Source organism: Pristiophorus japonicus, unplaced genomic scaffold, assembly GCF_044704955.1.
Source record: "Pristiophorus japonicus isolate sPriJap1 unplaced genomic scaffold, sPriJap1.hap1 HAP1_SCAFFOLD_35, whole genome shotgun sequence".
In the NCBI taxonomy this organism is placed as follows: Eukaryota; Metazoa; Chordata; class Chondrichthyes; family Pristiophoridae; genus Pristiophorus; species Pristiophorus japonicus.
Genome location: NW_027253324.1, coordinates 9117626 through 9125081, shown reverse-complemented (window position 1 = coordinate 9125081; position 7456 = coordinate 9117626). Strand labels below are relative to the sequence as shown.

At 45.0% G+C, this 7456-nt stretch overlaps 1 non-coding gene across 1 annotated transcript; it reads right to left on the bottom strand.

Annotated features, from left to right (window-relative positions):
* Window positions 1–5173: 5173 nt before the first annotated feature.
* Window positions 5174–5247, bottom strand: trnan-auu (transfer RNA asparagine (anticodon AUU)). Its single transcript has one exon. It is a non-coding gene; the product is annotated as a tRNA-Asn (tRNA).
* Between the last annotated feature and the right edge of the window lie 2209 nt (window positions 5248–7456).

The following is a 7456-nucleotide window of genomic DNA, read 5'->3' as shown; positions in this document are numbered from 1 at the left end:
AACGGCTGTAAAGCGCTTTGGGGCGTTATGAGTTCCTGACAGACGCTGCAGAAATGCAAGTGCTTCTTTGCAAAAGTTCGATGCAAATTCAAAATTCACGGCAAAAAAAGGGCTCGCCCGGGATCTCTCGCAAATTTCAAGTAATAACCCCAAAGTGAGAATCATACAACTAGCCCAACGAGCCAACTGCTTAGCAAATATGGAGATAAAGGCCTTACGAAGTGCTATCTGTTAATAAACCTCCAGTCAAATCTTCTCAGATTCTTAAAAGCATTGCCAAAGGAAAAGAATGAGTTTTACCCTATATCTCAAGGGATATCTTGGTGACTGCAATCAAGAGTTGCCACAACAAAGTAGCACAAATAGAACTTTGATGGGAAGAATGTATTCGCATTACCGTTGTGATGTCTTTAGACTGTAGAGGCTGCACGGAGATAAAGTGTCACCATCATTGAAGCATTTTTAGTGTGTGTTGTTATTTTTGATCGGAGGAGCACATGAGACGGAATCAGTGACTTTGCCTTTTCGACATGTTTTCTGATGTGCCGCACGGTCCCACTCCTGCAGTCAATGAGCTGTTGGGACGTTAATGTATCCATCATAATCATCATCATAGGCGGTCCCTCGAAACGAGGATGACTTGCTTCCACGCCGAAAATGGATGAGTTCACAGGTGTTTCAATGAAGGACCCGAACTACATCCCGAAGGGTGGAAGATATCTGTGCGTGGATTTGTTTAACGTGTGGTGGCCGTTGCACCCCAGCCATCACACGGGCTTGACAGAGCGAGGTCTTGGTCCAGTGGCAAGGGTTAAGCAGGTCGACTGGAGACCAGTTCTGCTGCACGGACCCAGTGAACACACATATTGCAGTGTGGGCTGGCCCGTGCTAACCCTGGGCCACTGGCCCCGAACTCATGCCTCCCCTGGGCCCTGATCACATCCCTCCACAGTCTCTCACCGCTCCTTCGCCCCGATCTCGATGCTCCTGCTGTACCTGCCCACGCTCCAATCACCGACCTGGAGCTTAATGACGTCACTCTTCGCTGCCGCCAACCTCCTGCACCAGCTCGCGCTGCTCCCTGGAGGAGTGACCCGGGACCTCCAAGCTGCTCCCAGGGCCGCTCGCTGTTCCTTTTATGGCCCCGACCTGCCGCTGGTGTTCTCCCGTTAGTGTATCTAGGCTGTGGGTGGCCAACCCGTGCGCAGCAGAGGGGTTTCTGCATTAGTTCTGGGTGGGGGCAGTATCTTTCCCCTTCTCTCTTCCTCTTGTCTATATCCCTGGGCTTTTATTTCTCTATTTATTCCCCCTGTCTCAGTTTCTAGTGTTTAAAAGGGAACAAAAGATGAAATGGGTGTCACTGTTGAACAATTTCTCTCACTCAAAGTTAGACGCACTACCGTTGCACCATGAGGTCTAGGTAGCTAGCCGTTGATATTCAGGTTCAAATAAGAATATATATAAATATATCTACATGTATCATAACTGTTCCCTGGTGGTCGAGGGGTTAATATCCGGCGCACTAACCTGTTTCAATTGTCGATCAATTCATTGCGTAAAAATAATTGAGTTCTGTGAGACGATTAATAATTGCTGTAATCACCATGAATACCAATACTTTCTGTGATAGACCGAGCTGACAGACGATCTGGCTTCTCCTGCCCTTTGCCGGGCACGTGTTCTGGGTTTAATTTTGTAAACTGGGCGAGTTTGCTGATCGCGGGCAGACGGTAGGAGCCTCTGTGACCCCACTGTGAGGATGTGGAAGTGAACACGGTGGCTGGGTGATCCGTGACATTTCTGTAAAGGGCAGTGGAGGAGAAGGATTGCGAACTTTCAGTGTGGGACAGAAGTTGTTTAAGGTGAGCCAACACATTCCCGATCAGCACAGAGGGAGCTCACTGGTCAGCTCCCCTCGGTTGTGCCAGCTGTGCCAGAGGTTTCTGTCGTGTAGTGGTTATCACGTGTGCTTATCACGTTTGCATTACACATTAAAGGTATGAGGTTCGATCCCGGGAAGCAGCATTATATTTAAACTTGCTATCGAGGAACAATCAGAGGCGAGTTTCGTCTTCTGGCAAATGCTGACTGACCTGCTGAGATTTCCAGCATTTTCTGTTTTTATTTGCTATTTATTCTCCTGGCAAAAGTGATCCCTTATTCCTGAAGTGCTCTTTATTTCACTTCAATAAATAGATAACTTTCAGTGAGAGAAAACGGATTCACCGGGTACATTTCGCTTGTGACGCCAACGTGATATCCGCTACACTGCAGCCCATCAAAGGGCGAGAAACCACTGAATATAAAGGATGAGCTCACAAATATCAGGGGCAGTGCAGTCTGGTCAACTTCAAACCCTCCTTTCTTATTCAGCAGAGGCATGAACGGGAGTCAGACGCCACAAAGTTTAATTAAAGACACAAATGCAATAACACTTCCAAATCTTTTCACTGTAAAATTCTTAAAATTTATTTGAAATCCTACTGCATTGAATCTGAAAATGGGCACCATGGGCTTTTATCTTCACTACTGATTCTATTTTCTGTGCATGGTCGGAATCACCGGTGCTGTTAAATTTGACAAACGTTGCCCCAGATTCCTGATGTCATCGGCAATGAAGATTTTGAACCAGATCCTAAAATACAGTGTGTAAAATGGGTTAATATGCAGAAGAACATAAGAACATAAGAAATAGGAGCAGGAGTCGGCCATACGCACTCGAGCCTGCTCCGACATTTAATACGATCATCGTCGATGTGAGCATGGACTCAGGTCCACTTCCCTGCCCGCTCCCCAAAGCACAGGACAAATGATTGAAGTATCGACTGTCCCTCAGTTAGCATTACTTTCATTGTGCAAAAGAAGGTGATGGGTTAATTAATGATGCTGTCCCATGAAAGCACACAAAAGTTTAAGAAAAAAACATACAGTGACTGGGAGGTGAGCGCTTCTTCTGACACCAGGTGGGAATGGGCGGAGATTTTAAAGCTCCTTGTATTGTGACACCTTCATATAGACTAACATCTGAGTCTTATGACGTAGACCTCGTGGCGCAATGGTAGCGTGACTGATTTCAGTTCCGAAGGTAGCGTGTTTAAATCACATCAGGGTTACTGTACTTTTAGATATTGTTCTTCCAGAATTAATATATTATTTGCTGTTTGGCAATAACCAGACCCTTGCTCCAAGGTTTGTTTCACTGTTTCCCCGGTGTCAGACAGAGATACGCCTGCTGCCCTCATTTATTTCATGTGACAGGATACAAAAGTTCAAAATCAACATGCAGATGGCCACATACAGCATTAAATAGTCAGGATGGCCGAGCGGTCTCAGGTGCTGTGTTCAGGTTGCAGTCTTCTCTCGAGGTCTGTGTTTAAATCTGACATTTCTTATTTTTAATCATTAAGTGAAACACATTGTTTGACACCATGATCAACTCCTTCAAAGTGGGATTCAGCAGTTAACCTGCTCGCTTAACATTTCCGTCTGACCGGGTGCTGAAAGTGGAGAGGTTTCCGCAGTGTAGCGGTTAACACGTTCGCCTCACACGCGAAAGCTCACCGGGTGGGAATATTTTCTGGAGCTATCTCCTCATGCATGCTCAGGGGTGAGTTTGTTCTCCTGTGAAAGGTCATAAGGTCATAAACATGTAAGGAATAGGGGCCGGAGTAGGACATTCGGCCCCTCGAGCCTGGTGCACCATTCAAGAAGATCCTAGCAGTTCCTTGACAGCAAGTTTAAACATCCGGGGCGGAGCCAACAGGCGCTTGCCTGCAATCAACGACAAAAACGTCTATTTGGTAGAAGCCCCGTGAGATCAATCGGTCGAGCATGAGAATCTTAAGCTCGAATTTGGGGTTCGAGCCCCACGTTAACTGTTAAAGCATGTCCCATTTTGCACAGTGTGTTTTTGGTGTCTGGTTCAAAATGTTCATTGCTGGTACATCAACAGGAGACTGGGCAAACAGTGAGAAAGACTTTAGAGCAAAGGTCTGGTTATTGTGAAACACCAAAGGAAATATAAATTCAAGAAACAAAGAAAACATAGAAAATAGGTGCAGGGGAAGGCCATTCGGCCCTTTGAGCCTGCTCCGCCATTCAATGAGTTCATGGCTTAACAATCAACTTCAATACCCCAGTCCTGCTTTCTCGCCATAGCCCTTGACCCCCTTGTCTGAAGGACTACATCTAACTCCTTTTTGAGAAGAATAACCTCGAAAAGAAATGTGACCCCGACACCCAGGAAGAAGTGTTAAGGCAGAAGATTAAATGCTGCATTCCTCCGTTCAAAAAATTCCTTTCACAAACATTTCTCTGACCGTAACTGCACAAAACAAAAATATTCCTTTCAAAGTCATTATACTTCCGAATTTCCGCGACCCCGAATCTCCTGAATCAGATGCGTCTAGTTTTGCCGACTCAATCCATGTCCCTTTGAAATGTTCTGCTTCCACCCACACTATGAAATGTGCCACTAACTATAGAATCATGGAATGGTTACAGCACGGAAGGCCATTCGGCCCGTCGAGCCCGTGCCGGCTCTCAGCGAGTCCCACTCCCCCGCTCTTTCCCCGTAGCCCTTCAATTGTTTTTCCTTCAGACACTGATCCAGCTCCCGTTTGAAAGATAAGATTGAGTCTGCCTCCACCACCCTTTCAAGCAGTGCATTCCAGATCCTAACCACTCGCTGCTAAATGGCCACCTCCTGTTCCTGTGTGTAAAGTCTGGGAAACACTAGATCAATTCCTGCCACACTCACAGCCTTCCTAAATATAGCACCATCGCTCTATTCTCATAAAACCAGGTCCTGAAATATAGGCCAGCTGTGCAGGTTAAAGCTCTGGTTATGTTCCAAACATTGCTGTAGTGTTTCCGTAATGTAGTGGTTATTAGATTCACCTCACACGCGAAATGTCCCTGTTCAAAACTGCGCGGAAACATTTTGAAAACATGTTCAATTAAATATTTGAAGAAATGTATTTATTCATATTAGTGGTTCAATATTAACAAAAAACAATGTACCACAATGCTCATAAAAGTATTGCAGTGGGATCTCACTGGATAACAGCACAGCTGGCAGATGTTTGTGGAATATATTCGCGCAGCCAAAACGCACAATGACAACCTGGAATCGTGCAGCACCGAATCCACGGGGAAAAACAGTTAAATGCTTCGTTCCTGGGTGGGCTCGAACCACCAACCTTTCGGTTAATAGCCGAACGCGCTAACCCATTGCGCCACAGAGACTGACGCAATTACACACTGCAAGACATCCCAAACCAGGGTGTCAGTCAGTTAAAGCTTCAGATTGCTCTGACCGGGATGGAACTTGTCCACTCTCAGTTGTACTTTTCCCAATTAAAGGGTGGGACATTCATTGTGAATGTGTGGAAGCAGTCTGGTCCCGCACACTGCAGACACTTCCATGTCACCACCAACCAGCTCTCCCACAATCGGTGTGATCTACCTTCCAGCCTTCCGGTGCCTTGTCTGTGACGAAGTATTCTGATTGTCCTGAAGTCGGTATTAGGTATTAATTCCTTTTCAGCCCCTGACTGTGGACAGTTCAATTCACCGTTTCTTTGCTTGGTGAAATTTCAAAGATTGAAAGCGACGCACATCAACCCCAAACCTCGTCACCTACTCGCTATTTCGACAAAACTTTGCATTTTATTTCCATGCCAAGCATTTTACATGAATACATTGCAATGCCAACGCACTTTTTTACCTGGCAAGACTGAAGTCCAAGCTGTGATGAACAGTGTGAAACAGAAACAGCTACTTGGAAAACCATAGCCTCGATGGCATCTGTGTGAATTGTTCTGCATCGATAATTAGCAGACAGCAAAGAGAGGAAACTAATGGTGTGGATGAGAAAAGGCCGAGCCAAAGTGTACTGTTGGAGATGATTTTGTTGTTTTTGAGAATTGTTTGAAATATTTTACCATGGTTGGTTCCATAGTGTAATGCTGAGCACTCTGGGATCTGAGTTCAAATCTCGGTGGAACCTGATTCCTTGTTGTCCCAGCTGCTGAAAATTTGGGACAAACAAGTGAAAGACACCTGGTGCTGGTGGGCAGTTTTGTTGCCTTTGTCATTGATGCTTGATCTCCAAGTCTAGTTATCAAATCGAGTGCTCAACCGTCAGTTACCTGTTACAAAATGTTGTAAACGGCTGTCTTGCTCTTTTTGCTTCGTTGCTTTTAACCTCGAATTACCCGCACGCACTCCGTTGTAGTAAAGGCAGGATCGGGTCTTTTATTTAAACATTCATACCAAACAAACCAAGTATAAAAGTTACTGAGAACACTTCACAAAGGCAGCTTGCTTCGATTTCCGTTGCTGCTTGAGACACACACCTTCCGAATGTCCAGTGTCTCTGGTGTCTGCGTGTGTGAGTCTCATCTTTATACTCTTATTTCTTTACATTTAGATAATCACGGCTAATGGCTTTGTGAATTGTTTAAGACATAGACTTAATATTGCTTGTTTAACCTACAGATGTCATTAAATAGTAACAAAGGTACAATCAAATATTTAACATCCAGACAATGACCAGTTACTCATTTCAATGGCTGAAGGCACCACATTGTGCTACAGTCTCTTTCGATGCAAACTTCAATTTCCTGTTTTTTAATTCAAACTTCAGACTGCGTGCTGAAGCAAAGAGTTCAGCAATGCGGGACTGTGCTCCCACATTCCCCCACTTCTTCTCCTCGCCTCTCTGCAGGTCTTATCTGGGTAACATACATTTGCATGGTGGCTCGAGCTCGTTCAACAGCATTGTCCAGTTGTTGTCCTTGTTTTCCAACACGACATCCACAGTAAATCAAAATGACCAGCACGACCAGCTGAACCAGCACCAGCATAAGGACAGGGTGTATCATTGTGTTCATCACGCCTGTTGCCGTCGGGCTCCATCCCAACAATGACTCCCACCAGCTTACATGTCCAATCTGGTCCAAGGTTGTGTGAACCTTCTCGATTTCCGCAGTGTGATGGTTAATGTCCACAACGATTTCTTGATTCAAACTCTGTAGCTGTTGAAATGTTGTATTCCATTTCCGTATTTCCTTCTTCCAAATAGCAGCACGCTTCGGGTCAAAGTAGGGTTCTTGTAGATTCAGATTCTCAGGATGCCATTTTAAAGTCCGTTGGTCTGTGATCACCATATCCATTTTTACTTAAAAGTCAATTTTCAATTTTTGATGTTTCCAACTGAATTCCATGCTGTTTACATTCAGAAATGTAAACTCACAATCGGTGTCTTCGACTAAGTCTGTTACCCTCTGCAAAGGTTTTAACAATTTCCTCTGCTTTGTGGGAGAAGTATAACAACATCGAGTAAAGGATGACGGAAATGCTGAATAGTCAGTCGAGAGACCCAGTCCTTCTCTCAGTTCAACCTTCGGAACTGCTGTCATTTACTCTCTCGACATTTGCAACAATCGAACTT